A 17,924-nucleotide genomic window follows, 5' to 3' on the forward strand; every position below is an offset into this window, starting at 1 on the left:
AACGATGTAAGATAAAATAAAATAATATAATAATAAAATACTATAAAATAGTTTATAGCAGCCACCTCTGTACAACTTGGATTATATTTGGTCAAGTCCAGCCTTTTCTGTTATCTGATTTGTATTATCGGCAGTCTTAGAATAACAGTAGCAATTGGTGTTGTAATCCAGGAAATATTGTAACAAGTATGGATCCAGAGATACTGTAGCAATTAATGATTGTTGGTGCTACTGCTCCACTCACCGCTCCGTTTGGTTTGGGATGGTAGCCCCTGGTGTTCTGGGCTCCTCGTCACAGGCTGGCTCGGCTGGGCAGCCGGCACAATAGATGTGTCTGCGTGGTGTATCCCGAACCTCCTCCGGTGGGGCACAGATGATTGCTCGGTCTTACGGATGGAATCATGGCAAACAGGCAGGTTGGTGAGTGGATGCAGGTGATACTTGCATGCGCAGCAGCGTGTGCACGTCCTGAACAGTGGTCCCGGCAATGGGGGGTTCCAGCTGGTGCCAATGTTGGTAGTGGGTAATAGTTCCAGAGGTGGTCTGTGTGAAGTAGGTACAGGGCTAGACGCGTTTCGGGGAGACCCCTTTTTCAATAGCTGATGTACCCCATGTTCTGTGGACATTTATATAGTCGGTTACTTTGAATTTGGCGGGAGTTTGCTGTAAGCCGCGGACTGGATTGCTGGCTTGTTTTAAAACATGAAATGGATTAAATAGAAGGGATAATATAAGTTCATCTATTTACAACTGGTCTCATTATAATGAATGGGTGATTGATGTATAATAAAGTGATATGTGACCTATGATATGTACTGAGTTTTCTTTGGATATTGTGTAAGATTGTTTGGATGTGATAGGGGTGTGTTATAAATAGAATGAAAATGTGTAAAATATGAATTTATATAGAAAATGTGTATAAAATATATATATATATAAATATAGAAATATAAAAAATATATAAAAATATTTTAGAAAATGTTTTAAAAATATTAAAAAATATATATATCCTAAATAATATTTTAAACATGTAAAAATATATATAAAAATGTATATAAATATATAAATAATCCAATGTGATGTTCATTTTATAATTTTTCACATTTTTCTATTTTTGTAATTCATCTATTTTTATAAATTTTTTATATACATTTTTATATATATATTTTAAAATATTTTTTAGGATATACATCTTTTAAAAATATTTTTTAACCTCTTCAGGACATAGGGCATATGGATACGCCCTGCATTCCGAGTCCTTAAGGACCGAGGGCGTATCCATACGCCCGTGGGAATTCCGGTCCCCACCGCTAGCCGGTTGTGGACCGGAGCCGGATGCCTGCTGAAATCGTTCAGCAGGCATTCCGGCATATCGCCCAGGGGGGTCATTATGCCCCCCCATGTCGGTGATGGCCGCAGATCGCTGGACAATTCAGTCCAGCTATCTGCGGCGATTCCGGGTCAATCGGGTCTCCAGTGACCCGGTGACCCGGAATTACTGGCTGATCGAGACGGCCCCGAACAGCCATAGCCTGCAGGGGTGAGGTGGCACTGGTGCCACCTCAAGATCGCCCTGATTTGTCGGCCGGTTTACCGGCCGACCAATCAGGGCGCCTGCTGCGGGTGTCACTCCCGCAACCCGCTCCGCCCCTCTTCCGGAGGACGTGAGCGGGTGCGGGACGTGGACCCCCGGAGCTGGGGACCCCGATCCTCGGCGTCAATGTTGGGATCGGGGCCCCAGGAGCGGCGACGCGGGACTGACCTGTGTCCCGGAGCAGCAGCAGGAGGTGAGTGACAGCCTCGTGCTGTTGCTTAGCAACAGCTCCCAGCATGGAAAAGTGTACCTTCAGCTGTTGTATAACTACAACTCCCAGCTTGCACAAACAGCTAAAGTGCATGCTGGGAGTTGTAGTGGTGCATCTGCTGGTTGCATAACTACAACTCCCAGCATGCCCGTTGGCTGTCGGTGACTGCTGAGAGTTGTAGTTTTGCAACAGCTGAAGGCACAATGGTTGTGAAACTCAGAGTTTTGTTTTTTTACCTAACTCAGTGTTTCCCGACTTGTGTGCCTCCAGCTGTTGCAAACTACAACTCTCAGCAGTCACCGTACACCATGCACCGTACATGCTGGGAGTTGTAGTTTTGCAACAGCTGGAGGCACACTGGTTGTGAAACACTGAGTTAGGTCACAAACTCAGTGATACATAACCAGTGTGCTTACAGTTGTTGCAAAACTAAAACTCTCAGCATGTACAGTCTGTCAGCGCATGCTGGGAGTTGAAGTTTTGCTACAGCTGGATGTCCCCCCCCCCCCCCCCTCTCCCAATGTGAATGTACAGGGTACACTCACATGGGCGGAGGTTTACAGTAAGTATCCGGCTGCAAGTTTGAGCTGCGGCAAATTTTCTGCCACAGCTCAAACTGCCAGCGAGAAACTACTGTGAACCCCCGCCCGTGCGACTGTACCCTAAAAACACTACACTACACTAACACAAAATAAAATAAAAAGACTACATATAAACACTACATATACACATACCTCTACACATGCCCCCCTCCCCAATGAAAATAAAAACACGTCTGGTACGCCACTGTTTCCAAAACGGAGCCTCCAGCTGTTGCAAAACAACAACTCCCAGTATTGTCGGACAGCCGTTGACTGTCCAGGCATGTTGGGAGTTTTGCAACAGCTGGAGGCACCCTGTTTGGGAATCACTGGCGTAGAATTCCCCTATGTCCACCCCTATGCAAGTCCCTAATTTAGGCCTCAAATGCGCATGGCGCTCTCACTTTGGAGCCCTGTCGTATTTCAAGGCAACAGTTTAGGGTCACATATGGGTTATTGCCGTACTCGGGAGAAATTGTGTTACAAATTTTGGGGGGTATTTTCTGCTTTTACCCTTTTTAAAACTGTAAAATTTTTGGGAAAACAAGCATTTTAGGTAAAAAAAAATTTTTTTTTTTACATATGCAAAAGTCGTGAAACACCTGTGGGGTATAAAGGTTCACTTAACCCCTTGATACGTTCCCCGAGGGGTCTAGTTTCCAAAATGGTATGCCATGTGGTTTTTTTTTTGCTGTCCTGGCACCATAGGGGCTTCCTAAATGCGGCATGCCCCCAGAGCAAAATTTGCTTCCAAAAAGCCAAATGTGACTCCTCCTCTTCTGAGACCTGTAGTGCGCCAGCAGAGCAGTTTTCACCCCCATATGGGGTGTTTTCTGAATCGGGAGAAATTGGGCTTGAAATTTTGAGGGGTATTTTATGCTATTACCCTCTTTAAAAATGTAAAATTTTTGGCACAACAAGCATTTTAGGTAAAAATTCTATTTTTTTTTTTTACATTTGCAAAAGTCATGAAACACCTGTGGGGTATTAAGGCTCACTTTATCCCATGTTACATTCCCCGAGGGGTCTAGTTTCCAAAATGGTATGCCATGTGTTTTTTTTTTTTGCTCATAGGGGCTTCCTAAATGCAACATGCCCCCCAAAAACCACTTCAGAAAACCTTCCCCCCAAAATCCCCTTGTTGCTCCTTCCCTTCTGAGCCCTCTACTGCGCCCACCGAACACTTTACATAGACATATGAGGTATGTCCTTACTTGAGAGAAATTGGGCTACAAATACAAATAAAATTTTTCTCCTTTTACCACTTGCAAAAATTCAAAAATTGGGTCTACAAGGACATGTGAGTGTAAAAAATGAAGATTTTGAATTTTCTCCTTCACTTTGCTGCTATTCCTGTGAAACACCTAAAGGGTTAAAACACTGACTGAATGTCATTTTGAATACTTTGGGGGTGTAGTTTTATAATGGGGTCATTTATGGTTTTTTTCTAATATGAAGAACCTTCAAATCCACTTCAAAACTGAACTGGTCACTGAAAAATATCGAGTTTGAAAATTTTGTGAAAAATTGGAAAAATGCTGCTGAACTTTGAACCCCTCTGGTGTCTTCCAAAAGTAAAAACTTGTCAATTTTATGATGCATACATAAAGTAGACATATTGTATATGTGAATCAAAAAAAAATGTATTCGTTATATCCATTTTCCTTACAAGCAGAAAGCTTCAAAGTTAGAAAGATGCAAAATTTTCAAATTTTTCATCAAATTAACGGATTTTTCACCAAGAAAGGATGCAAGTTACCACAAAAATTTACCACTATGTTAAAGAAGAATATGTCACAAAAAAACAATCTCGGAATCAGAATGATAACTAAAAGCATTCAAGAGTTATTAATGTTTAAAGTGACAGTGGTCGGATGTGCAAAAAACGCTCTGGTCCTAAAGGCCAAAATGGGCTTGGTCCTGAAGGGGTTAAAACATTTTCTAAAATATTTTGATATATTTTTTATATTTATATATAATTTATACACATTTTCTATATACATTCATATAAATTCATGTTTTTACACATTTTTATTCTATTTATAACACACCCCTATCACATCCAAACAATCTTACACAATATCCCAAAAATACTCAGTACATATCATAGGTCATATATCACTTTATTATACATCAATCACCCATTCATTATAATCAGACCAGTTGTAAATAGATGAACTTATATGATCTCTTCTATTTAATCCATTTCATGTTTTAAAACAAGCCAGCAATCCAATCCGCGGCTTACAGCAAACTCACGCCAAATTCAAAGTACACAGACTATATAAATGTCCACAGAACATGGGGTACATCAGCTATTGAAAAAGGGGTCTCCCCGAAACGCGTCTAGCCCTGTACCTACTTAACACAGACCACCTCTGGAACTATTACCCACTACCAACATTGGCACCAGCTGGAACCCCCCATTGCCGGGACCACTGTTCAGGACGTGCGCACGCTGCTGCGCATACAAGCATCGCCTGCATTCACTCACCAACCTGCCTGTTTGCTGTGATTCCATCCGTAAGACCGAACAATCATCTGTGCCCCACCGGAGGAGGTTCGGAATACACCACGCAGACACATCTATTGTGGCGGCTGCCCAGCCGAGCCAGCCTGCGACGAGGAGCCCAGAACACCAGGGGCTACCATCCCGACCCAAACGGATCGGTGAGTGGTGCAGTAGCACCAACAATCATTAATTGCTACAGTATCTCTGAATTCATACTTGTTACAATATTTCCTGAATTACAACACCTATTGCTACTGTTATTCTAATTGCTACTGTTATTTTAAGACTGCCGATAATTGCTACTGTTATTCTAAGACTAATACAAATTAGATAACAGAAACGGCTGGACTTGACCAAATATAATCCAAGTTATACAGAGGTGGCTGCTATAAACTATTTTTTTATATTATTATATTATTTTATTTTATCTTACATCATTGTTTTAATACTATTTAGTTTTTCAAAACTGGTCTTTAGCAAGGGCCCTGATGAGACCATTTATGTAACCAATTAATCAATAAACATTTTTTGGTTATCTATACAACTAGGCTGCCCATTCTATTCCATTACACATATATCCCAATTTAACCACTATATACTTTTATTAAAAACCCAGTGATCCATTCCACATTTAGTAAGTATATACAGTGTGAATTCGGGTAGAAAAACAGACATGGTGCACATCTACAATCTTGTATAATGATCTGATTGCTTCTCAGCATAATATCAAAAACTAACAGGTTGTCAGTATACATTTTTGATCAAAAAGTACAAGCTCACTTGCCACGTCAAGGCCACCTATTTAGAGTCGGTCCCTAACGTCCCTAGCATAAAATGGCGCAGCACCGGGCGGCGACCACCACCGCCGCGACACCAGTGCCCACAGGGGGGAACGACCCATTGGCAGAGCGGCCCCAATGCCACTCAAACCAGTCTATGGGCCGCACCTCCCCGCAGACACGGCGCCACAGCAGCAACGGACACCGCACAGCACCACACCAGTGTGAACAAGGTGTAATAGCTCACTTACCATGTGCTCCCAGTCAGACTGGGAGGCTGCTAGGAAAGAAATGGCTCATATGTAGCTAACTACTACTTATATAGGGTTGGGCTGAGGGGGTGGGGAAGAGTGCAGCACATGTTCAAACAAAAAAAAAGGAGGGGATAGAAAACACAGTGTGAATTCGGGTAGAAAAACAGACATGGTGCACATCTACAATCTTGTATAGTGATCTGATTGCTTCTCAGCATAATATCAAAAACTAACAGGTTGTTAGTATACATTTTTGATCAAAAAGTACTGCACTCTTCCTCACCCCCTCAGCCCACCCCTATATAAGTAGTAATTAGCTACACAAGGGCCATTTCTTTCCTAGCAGCCTCCAAGTCTGACTGGGAGAGCATGGTAAGTGAGCTATTACACCTTGTTCACACTGGTGTGGTGCTGTGCGGTGTCCGTTGCTGCCGTGGCGCCGTGTCTGCGGGGAGGTGCGACCCATAGGCTGGTTTGAGTGGCATTGGGACCGCTCTGCCAGTGGTTTGTTCCCCCCGTGGGCACTGGTGTTGCGGCGGTGGTGGTCGCCGCCCAGTGCTGCGCCATTTTATGCTAGGGACGTTAGGGACCCACTCTAAATAGGTGGCCTTGACATGGCGATTGGGCTTGTACTTTTTGATCAAAAATGTATACTGACAACCTGTTAGTTTTTGATATTATGCTGAGAAGCAATCAGATCATTATACAAGATTGTAGATGTGCACCATGTCTGTTTTCTACCTGAATTCTCCTAGTAGGTACCGTATTTATCGGCGTATAACACGCACTTTTTAGGCTAAAATTTTTAGCCTAAAGTCTGTGTGCGTGTTATACGCCGATACACCCCAGGAAAGGCAGGGGGAGAGAGGCCGTCGCTGCCCGCTTCTCTCCCCCTGCCTTTCCTGGGGTTTAGAGCGCTGCTGTCGGCCCTTTTCACCCCCTGGTTATCGGCGCCGCTGCCCGTTCTGTCCCCCTGACTCCTGCCAGGGAGAGAGAAGCGGCGCCGACAGCCAGGGGGAGAGAAGGGGCAGCGGCACCCATTGCCGGCGCCGCTGCCCCGTTGCCTCCCCCCATCCCCGGTGGCATAATTACCTGAGTCCGGTCCGCGCTGCTCCGCTGCTCCAGGCCTCCGTCGTGCGTCCCCGGCGTCATTGCTATGCGCTGAACGGCGCGGCGCATGACGTCAGTGCGCTGCGCATAGCAACGACGCTGGAGACGCACGACGGAGGCCTGGAGCAGCGGAGCAGCGTGGACCGGACTCAGGTAATTATGCCACCGGGGATGGGGGGAGGCAACGGGGCAGCGGCGCCGGCAATGGGTGCCGCTGCCCCTTCTCTCCCCCTGGCTATCGGCGCCGGCACCGATAGTCAGGGGGACAGAACGGGCAGCGGCGCCGATAACCAGGGGGTGAGAAGGGCCGACAGCAGCGCTCTAGACCCCAGGAAAGGCAGGGGGAGAGAAGCGGGCAGCGACGGCCTCTCTCCCCCTGCCTTTCCTGGGGGTATATCGGGGTATACACGCGCACACACGCACCCTCATTTTTTCATGGATATTTGGGTAAAAAACTTTTTTTACCCAAATATCCGTGGTAAAATGAGGGTGCGTGTTATAGGCCGGTGCGTGGTATACCCCGATAAATACGGTATATACCTTGAGGTCTGCAATCCTTTTTCTTTTATTGTATTCACTTTTTACACGTGGGGTTATGTGTAACGCAGAAACCTTGGCATACACTTCATTCAAAATAATAGTGTGAGCCCCCAACTTCTCTTTTTATTATAGATTTTGGTCCAGGATTTATCTGAGAAGGTACAGCACTAAGAGTCATCTCAATCTCAGTCTAGAATAAACTAGGACTTGATTGAGAGGCTTGAACATCAGGAGCAGCTGAATCAGAGGTTGTTGTCCAGAATCTTGAAGCTTGAGTCTTCACACTCAATTGTTCCTACTTCTCTTTCAGCTCCTTTGGAACCTCAGGTTAGTCCTCCTGAGTGCTTTTCAGGGAACCGAAAAGCTTTTAAAACCTTTTGTGAAAGTTGCAAGCTATACTTTCGGTTAAGACCCCAGTCGTCTGGTACTGAGGCCCAAAAAATTGGTATTATTATGTCTCTTTTGCAAGGAGGTCCCCAAGAGTGGGTATTTTCTCTTGATGCTGATGCCCCTGAGTTGTCCTCTGTGGACTCTCTGTTTGCTTATTTGGGTCTTCTGTATGCAGAACCTGACCGAGCTGCATATGCTGAGTCTCAGCTGCGTACATTAAAACAGGGACGTAAAGCTGTCGAGGAATATTGCGCAGATTTTAGGAAGTGGTGTGTGGCTTCCAAATGGAACACCCCAGCTTTGATTTGCCAGTTCAGACTGGAGTTATCTGACATCCTAAAGGACATGCTGGTGACCTACCCCTCTCCTGACACCTTAGACCAAGCTATGACTTTAGCGGTACGTTTGGATAGACATTTGCGTGAACGCAGACAAGAATGTTGTTCCTCCTCTGTCTCTCCATTTTTGCCTGTCTCCTCTTCTGTTTCCAATCATCAACCGGTGTCTGAAGAGGAACCCATGCAGCTTGGCTCCATATCTACTCCAGAAAAACATAAAAGGTTCCGGTATCTCAATGGCCTGTGTTTCTACTGTGGAGCGGATACTCATTTCATCAGTACCTGTGCCAAGCGTCCGCGTCCAAGTGGTCATCATCGCGACCATTGGACACACAGGTATTTTCCTATTCCCAAAAATGTTAACCTGCCAATTTATCTCTGGGGAAAATTGATATGCCTGTTGTATCAACTAATGTATCTTCTGGGAGTTCTAAGAAGCCAGCTAAAATTCTTCATGTTGAACCTGTGTCTGAGGATTGTGATGAGGAAAATATTGAGCTAGATGACACCAATGAATGGTGTAATATTGAGGATGAGGACACGATAGAGGAGATTGATGGTATGTCTATCTCTCGACCTTCTATGATTTGATATGGTCGAGTGGCCCCCTTATAAAAGGGGGGGTACTGTGATGACTGGTTCTGCCAGAACCCATAGGGTTAATGATTTCTAGCCTTCTTGTTTGTTTTGGTTGCTGGGATGACGCCTCTGTGCTCCTGGGTGTGGTTAAGCTTGCTGAGCCAATTAAAGTCCTCCTGGTTGCAGCTCAGGCATATATAAGGAGGCACTTTTCAGTCATTCTCTGCTTGTGATAGTTCTTAGTAACTTACCTAGCTATCTCTGTGCACTCCTTCCCTGCCAAGACGTGACAGATTCCATGCAAAACTGAAGAAGCAAGTGGAGGCTTTTGTTTTGCTTCAACCTCCCACACTGTCACGTAGAAACATTTACAAACTCTTAGAGATGCATTCACATTTTAATAATGGCCCACGATGACCAATCCACTTGATGTGTTTCCCTTGCTATGCACTGAAGCTGGCACGTTCCCTGAGTTTTTCCAGCAAGATTGTGCACCACCACATTATGGGTGTCAGGTCCGAGCATTCCTAGATGAGCAGTTTCCTGGAAAGTGGATTCGTTGTCGTGGGCCAGTTGAATGGCCCCCAAGGTCTCCCGATCTGACCCCCTTAGACTTTTATCTTTGGGGTCATCTGAAGGTAATTTTCTATGATGTGAAGATACGAGATGTGCAGCACCTGAAACTACGGATACTGGAAGCCTGTGCTAGCATTTCTCCTGCGGTGCTACTATCAGTGTGTGAAGAGTGGGAGAAGAGGGTTGCATTGACAATCCAACACAATGGGCAGCACATTGAACACATTTTATAAGTGGTCAGAAACTTGTAAGTAACTCATGAAAGAATAAAGTTACGTTAAAACCAAGCACATCATTTTTTTTCTTGTGAAATTAACAATACATTTGATGTGTCACATGACCATCTTCCTATTGAAAAAACAACAGTTGGATTCAAAATGGCCGACTTCAAAATGGCTGCCATGGTCACCACCCATCTTGAAAAGTTTCCCCCCTCACATATACTAATGTGCCACAAACAGGAAGTTAATATCACCAACCATTCCCAATTTATTAAGGTGCATCCATATAAATGGCCCACCCTGTACAGTGACCCCCCCCAACCTACGATGGCCCCGACATACGATAATTTCAACATGCGATGGCCTCTCAGAGGCCATCGCATGTTGAAGGCAGCATCAAAATACAATGCTTTTGTATGTCGGGCCATCGCATAAACGGCTATCCGGCAGCGCTGACTGCTTCAGATGCCACCGGATAGCCGTTTACGGTGCCCCGTGTGCTCTGGTGATGGTCTCCTACCTGTCCTCGGGCCTCTGGAGAGTCCTCTTCGGGATCCCCTCTATCGCCGGTGCTCTCCATCGTCGTCATCACGTCGCTGCGCACGCCGTCCCGTCATGCAATAGGAGCGGCGTGCATAGTGATGTGATGACGGCGACGTGAGAGTGACGATCCCGGGCAGCAGAGACAATCTGGAGCGTCGGGGACAGGTGAGTACAACTTCTTATTCTTTACATTGCACGGACCCCTCAACATACGATTGTTTCAACAAACGATGGTTCATTTGGAACGGATTACCATCGTATGTTGAGGGTCCACTGTGTGTGTGTGTGTGTATATATATATATATATATATATATATATATATATATATATATATATATAATATAAAAATTTTAACCCCTTTAGAACGCAGGGTTTTTTATTTTTGAAATTTTTTTCCTCCTCACCTTCTTAAAATCATAATGCTTTAAATTTTCCACCATACATAGGCTTTGTTTTTTACACTACCAATTTTACTTTGTTATGCCATCAATAATTTAATCACAAGATTTATGGTGAAACAAAAAAAAAAATTATTTGTGGGACAAAAATGGGGGAAAAAAACGCCATTTTGTAACTTTTGGGATCTTCCATTTCTGCCCAGTGCACTTTTTGGAAAAGAATGACATATTCTATGTATTCTGTAGGTCCAGACAGTTGAAATGATCCACCTTATTCTTCTTTCACACTGCCGTTGTGGCACAACAGTGTGACTTCCATGGTGGAACCCGGGGAGAATAGCAGGAGGAAAAATACATCATACTCCAGTCAAAAAACAACGGCGCCCTACAGACCCCATAATAGTGAATGGCATCTGTCGGAACTCGTTGTTTCCCCATTGTGCCCCATCAAAAATAACGTCTGTTAAGGCATAAAAAAGGAGCCTTATATAGGTTTGATTTTGTTTTACTTTTTAAAAACAAAAAATATTTTTTTTTAATTTTTCTGCATACAGGGATGTGTGAGGGCTAATTTTTTCATCACGTGAGTTGTAGTTTAGCAACAGCTGGAGGCTCTCTGTTTAGAAATGCTGGTTCATGGGCATTTTCCCTAAGGGAGGGCACCATAAATGTACTAACCAATTTTCCGTGTTTTTTTTTCTTATAATTTCAGATCTGTGTATGCAGAGGACTTCTTCGGATTTGGTAGACTATGTCGATAACCAGTGTTATTTTTTTATATTGATAAAATGGATTGTGGGGAGTGTTTTTTTGGAATAAAAGTCTTTAAAAAGTGTTGTGTTTTTTTATTTACTTTACAGGCTTATTAGTGGAAGCTGTCTTATAGAAGGAATCCATTACTAAGCCAAGGATTAATGTTAGCCCCAAAAACAGCTAGTGCTAACCCCCAATTACTACCCCGGTACCCACCATGACAGGGGTGCCAGGACTAGCCGGTACCAACAGGTCTGAAGCCGGTACCAACAGGCCTAAAAATGCGTTATTTATGTTGGGGAGGGTTGGGTTGGTATCTGGCTGAGAATGAAAATATTGGAAACCCCCACACATATGTAAAACATTTGTGGGGGTTCCAATATTTTCATCTCATAATTTAAAATAATAAAAAAAATGCATAGGGTTCCCCCTATTTCTTATTCTCAGCCAAATATCAATCAAGCAGCAACAGTCTGACGTTACCAGGGTGGGCGAGGACCATTGTTACTGGCCCTCCCCAGCCTAAATAACACCAGCCTGTTACTGCCTAGGTCCAGGAGCCCCATTTTTGATGCTTCCAGCATTTAATTAGCCTGTTGGTACCGGCTCTGCCCGGCACCCCTGTGGCAGTGGGTACCAGGGTAATAATTGGGGGTTAGTACTAGCTGTTTGTGTGGCTAACGTTAACCCGGCTTAGTAAAGGACTCTATCAGACTACTAAGCCTGTAAAGTAAATTAAAATAAACAACACTTTTAAAAAAAAACTTTAATTCCAAAAAACACTCCCCTACAAGCCCTTGTTAACCAATTTATAAATTTTAACCAAAAAAATTAAACGCTGGTCATTGACGTAGTCCACCGATTTTGAAGTCCTCTGCATGCATGGATCTGAAATGAGAAGAAAAAAAAAACACAGAAAATTGGTTGGTACATTCATGGTGCACTCCCTTAGGAAAAACGCCCATAAACCAGCGTTTCTAAACAAGGAGCCTCCAGCTGTTGCTAAACCACAACTTTTGCAACAGCTGGAGGCACACTGGTTGGAAAACCTTCAGTTAGGTTCTGTTACCTAACTCAGTATTTTACAACCAGTATGCCTCCAGCTGTTGCAAAACTACAACTCCCAGCATGTACTAATCACCGAAGGGCATGCTGGGAGATGTAGTTATGCAACAGCTGGAGGTACCCAACTACAACTCCCAGCATGCCGAGACAGCTGTTTGCTGTCTGGGCATGCTGGGATTTGCAGTTTTGCAACAGTGCACAGTGATCTCCAAACTGTGGACCTCCAGATGTTGCAAAACTACAAATCCCAGCATGCCCAGACAGCAAACAGTTATGTGGGCATGCTATGAGTTGTAGTTTTGCAAGATCTGGAGGGATATAGTTTAGAGACCACTGTATAGTGGTCTCAAACTGCAGCCCTCCAGCAGTTGCAAAACTACATATTCCAGCATGCCCAAACAGCTGTCTGGGCATGCTGGAAGTTGTAGTTTTACAACATCTGGAGGGCTAGAGTTTAGAGACCACAGTCTCAGACTGTAGCCCTCCAGATCAACTTACCGCCTTCCGTAGGATCCCGGGAGTCATCCTCTTCTGATGCACGACATGCCGATCACTGTCGCCGCAGCCTCCGGATTGGTAAGTGGATGTCGGCGCACGGTCCCCTCCGGTTCCCCATTCTGCCCCTCCTATTGTGGGTGGGCAGGACGGTGAAAATGAAAGTTAACCCCCCCCCCCCCCGCCCCCGATCTGCTATTGGTCGTCGCCTCTGAAGATCAATAGCAGACCAATAGCAGGGATAGGAGGGGTGCCACCTCACTCCTATGCCTTCAGGGTATCGTGGGTGTCTTAGACAACCGTGATCCCCCTTATATCCCGGGTCACCGGGTCACCATAGACCCGTATGACCCCGTATCGGCGCAAACTGCAAGTGAGAATTCACTTGCGATTTGCGCCGATCGCGAGCGGGGGGGTCTGATGACCCCCCTGGGCATTTGCGCGGGGTGCCTGCTGATTGATATTCCCACGGGCATATGGATATGTCCTGGGTCCTCAAGTACCAGGACGTCAAGGCGTATCCATACGCCCTAGGTCCTTAAGTGGTTAAACGGCCGTTAGAAAATCCCATTATAGTCTATGAGATTTTTCTAATAGCCGTTTTAACCCGTTATTAATAACGGCCGTTATTTTGTGACGGACCATAGTAACAGGAGAAATAGTGCTTGCACTATTTCTTCTGTTCATTTGCCCGACACAAAATAACGGCCGTTATTAATAACAGGTGATAACAGGTTAAAACAGCTATTAGAAAAATCCCATAGACTATAACGGGATTTTCTAACGGCCGTTTAACCACTTAAGGCTGATTTCCAGGGTTTTTATATTGGGCGTTTATAATGAAGGTATTTTTAGAGTGTGAAAGCAGCCTTATCCTTTACATATGAATAAAGTTAATATTCTCTGTTATGCAATCAAATATTAGCTATTTGGAAGTCCAATCTCCAGAACACTTATCTTCCTGGAGAAGATCTTCAATGTCCATTCTGCACCGTATACACAACACATTAGCTTTGCACATAAATACACATATAGGGGGGCATTTATCATTATATATACACAGTTTTCACAATCTTTTTGCGCAACTCCGTTTTTTGCGTGTTTTTTGGCGTAATTTTTGCTAAAACTTTACAAGTGAAATTCTAAATCATGGTGTATGGTATAGCTGATTATGTGGTGGTCTTTTTTCTTTACATGCTCAAATTTTGCGCAAGTTCTACACCATCAAGGAGGACACTTAAAATGTTAAAAGAAGAAGTCCAGCAAGTCCAGCAATATGTAATACACATTTAGATTAGACTCTGGTCTGTACAGACTGGAGATCTGTAGAACTGTGTAAAATTCAAACTCCCACTGTTCTTGATGAGTGCAGGAGATTGCACCTGTGTAGAATCTAACCATGGTGACCCTACAGCTAGGAATGCTACTGTTTGTGCAGGGAGGGATAAGGAGGTAGGGCTATTATGTCTATGTATATGTGTCATCATGTGTATGCAGCAGAGCTGAAAGTGTGATTGTGTAAATGCAGCAGAGCTGAGTGTGTGATTCTGTATATGCAGCAGAGCTGAGTGTGTGATTGTGAATATGCAGCAGAGATGAGTGTGTGACTGTGTGTATGGAGCAGAGCTGAGTGTGTGATTGTGTATATGCAGCAGTGCTGAGTGTGTGATTGTGTATATGCAGCAGAGATGAGTGTGTAGGCAGCAAAGCTGAGTGTGTGATTGTGTGTATGCTGCAGAGCTGAGTGTGTGGCTATTTGCATGCAGCAGAGCTGAGTGTGTGTGTGTGTGTATGCAGAGGAGCTGAGTGAGTGATCATGTGTATGCAGCAGAGCTGAGTGTGTGATTGTGTGTATGCTGCAGAGCTGAGTGTGTGGCTATTTGCATGCAGCAGAGCTGAGTGTGTGTGTATGCAGAGGAGCTGAGTGAGTGATCATGTGTATGCAGCAGAGCTGAGTGTGTGATTGTGTGTATGCAGCAGAGCTAAGTGTGTGCATACACATAATCACACATTCAGCCCGGTCCATACACATGCCGCACACCAATTTCTGCTACATGTATATGATCACACACTCAGCTCTGGTACATGTACACAGTGTTTACCAACCAGGGTGCCTCCAGCTGTTGCAAAACTACAACTCCCAGCATGCGAAGTTTTGCATCACTTGGAGGCATTCTCGTTGGTAAAACTGATATATAGGTAAGGGGACAGATTGTTTAGCAAAATTAGATATTTTTTAAACCCAGACATTCTGTGTACTTTTTAAAGGTTTATGATTTTACTATTGTGCAGAGTTTTGTTCGGCACACACTGCTGCTCCAGCACTTCTAGCTATGTGAGCAGTGTAATCTGGGAAAATTCCACAGCCCTGTGAAGTGCAGCTCTGTGAAGTGTGAGGTAGAGAAGGAGTGCACGGAAGAGCGAGGGGGCGCTTCTATATTTGCTCAAAATTTATCAAAGGATTTGCGCAAGTTTTGTAAATTTTGAGCAAGAGTGTAAATTAGACAAGCAGTGTAAAGGGGTAGATCTGTGCCTATGATAGACACCTAATGATAAATGTCCCCCATACAGTGTACACTTACAGTTTGCTTATGTACACTCTATGCTGTCTCTTTGCATCTCTCTACATCTTCCTCTGTTATCTGAGAGCACATCCTTTCCCATCTCACTCCTTTCCAAAGATTTGTATTGGCAGTATGTAATGTGATCTCTCATGCAGTTCCAATGTTGTTATATTTTAATTGTAGACACAATATAGAAGAAAAACACTGAAGAATAGTTACACACCAAGGTATTATGAAAAATGACTCACATAAACACAGATAAGCATTGAAAATATACATAAAACCATTTGAAAAGCTATCAAGCAGCACATGCAAAAATGAAACCTATAAGCAGCAATAAAGACAGACATTCAATACAATGAAATGAATAAGGATGCTATTGGGTCCAGACATTTTAACAATCAAACCATGAAGCTTTATTGTTGCAGAATCATAGAAATAGTACGATCCAGGTATTTTAATATTAAACACAGAACAGAATAGAGCTGTTTTTGGGAGAGAGGGCAAAAGCATAAAAAGAAGAGAAAGAAGCATTTTGTCTGATGTATAGTATAGAGCTTCCTATATTAACTAGTCATTTTTTTTCACCATGTCAATTTTACTGCAATTGATAACTGCTTTCCTCACATATATGATTTTGCAGGGAGAATGCCTGGACTGTGTACATGCATTTTGTGCATGTCTGCCTCCTCCACAGGGTTCACATTGGAAGGTATATCAAGGCTTCCCTCTTATCTTTTACCACCCATAAAATTCTAGTCAACTGTCACTTGAGTAAATAAGTCCCCCATGCCAGCCATAATGCACCCATCTGGTGTTAGTTAGCTTCTTTGCTTTGCTGCTTTTGTTTAGCTATAGTTAGCCCAGGACAGATTTTGTTTAGCTGAGGACTGGTACAGGACACATTTCACAAAAACCTGGACACCCTACAATAAACTTGTAAATGAAAGTGGGAAAAATACGGTTTTAGAGGCTCTGCTCACAGATGATCACAAAACGACAGACTCAGGCCAGCACAGGACAATATATATTTTATTTGCAAAGAACGGACAATGCGTTTTGGCATTTACATAATGCCTTCCTCAGGCCAGATAAGACAGTATTAAAGAAACACATATAAAGCGTATTCAAAATATGGATAAATTAACAAGTGTATATGGAGTATAAATATATAAAACAAAAAAAAGTATAAATGTATAAGACACAAAAAATGCACATAAAAAATATACATAAAATAGGCTCTATGGCATATAATGAGCAAGGGTTTATGTTAGTTCCTATGGCTGTTAGCATGTGTGATTACAGTACCATATCTAATAGGGCTGTGTTGTATGATTACAGTACCGTATCTGATAACAATGTGCCGGCATTTTAAAATAGTCACCTTGTGATCACATTTCTATATTCAAATAGATTTGTGTGAACATACAGTGGAAATATTGGACTTACCACTCTTCGTTGTTGGTAAAGTGGGAGTGTGCTGGGGAATAGAGGGGAACAGCTAAGAATATGCCAAGAGACATTGCTGTGGGAGGAATTTGTGGTATAGGACAATACCTGGTCGGGATCCTGTAAATTCACGGTGTCTGCGTGGACTAAATGTGAGTGTAGGGAGCTCGTGCATTATGCAGGGAATCCCGGCACGCCACTTCCACCCAGCACCAGTGTTGCCATGGAGCCGTGGACGTTTTCAGCGGCATATGGCTCTTAGGGACACAGTGAATATATATAAATGTATAAAAATATATATACAGTGGTCCCTCAACATATGATGGTAATACGTTCCAAACGAGCCATCGTTTGGCGAATCCATCGTATGTTGAGGGATTCGTGCAATGTAAAGTATAGGAAGCTGTACTCTCCTGTCCCCGCCGCTCGAGATGGTGTCCCCGGGCCTACGCTGGGCTCTCCGCTGTCTTCTCCGGTCCTCCGCTGTCTTCTCCGGTCCACTGCTGTCTTCTCCGGTCCTCTGCTGTCTTCTCCGGTCCTCTGCTTTCTTCCGCAAGGCCTTACTGGGCCTGCGTAGTGACGTCATTACGCCACTGCGTACACCATTCCTATTGGATGACGTGCGCAGCAGCGTATTGACGTCATCGGAGAAGGCCGAGAAGACACCGGAAGACCAGCGCTGGACCCGGAGGGCACCCCGGAGCATCGTGGAGGGGTAAGTAATACTTACCACACGGGGAACATTAAGCTGCTATCCGGCAGCAGCTTAAGCATTTGGCGCTGCCGGATAGCACTTAATGCGATGGCCCCGACATAAAAAAGCATTGTATGTCGATTTCATCATATGTCGGGGCCATCGTAGGTCGGGGGGGGGTCACTGTATATATTGTTTTATACAATTATATTTTTTTCTTCACTTTTTATATATAATGTTGTTCATTTTATTTCATTTTACTCATATATCCTATGTA

Source organism: Hyla sarda, chromosome 1 (assembly GCF_029499605.1).
Source record: "Hyla sarda isolate aHylSar1 chromosome 1, aHylSar1.hap1, whole genome shotgun sequence".
Lineage (NCBI taxonomy): Eukaryota > Metazoa > Chordata > Amphibia > Anura > Hylidae > Hyla > Hyla sarda.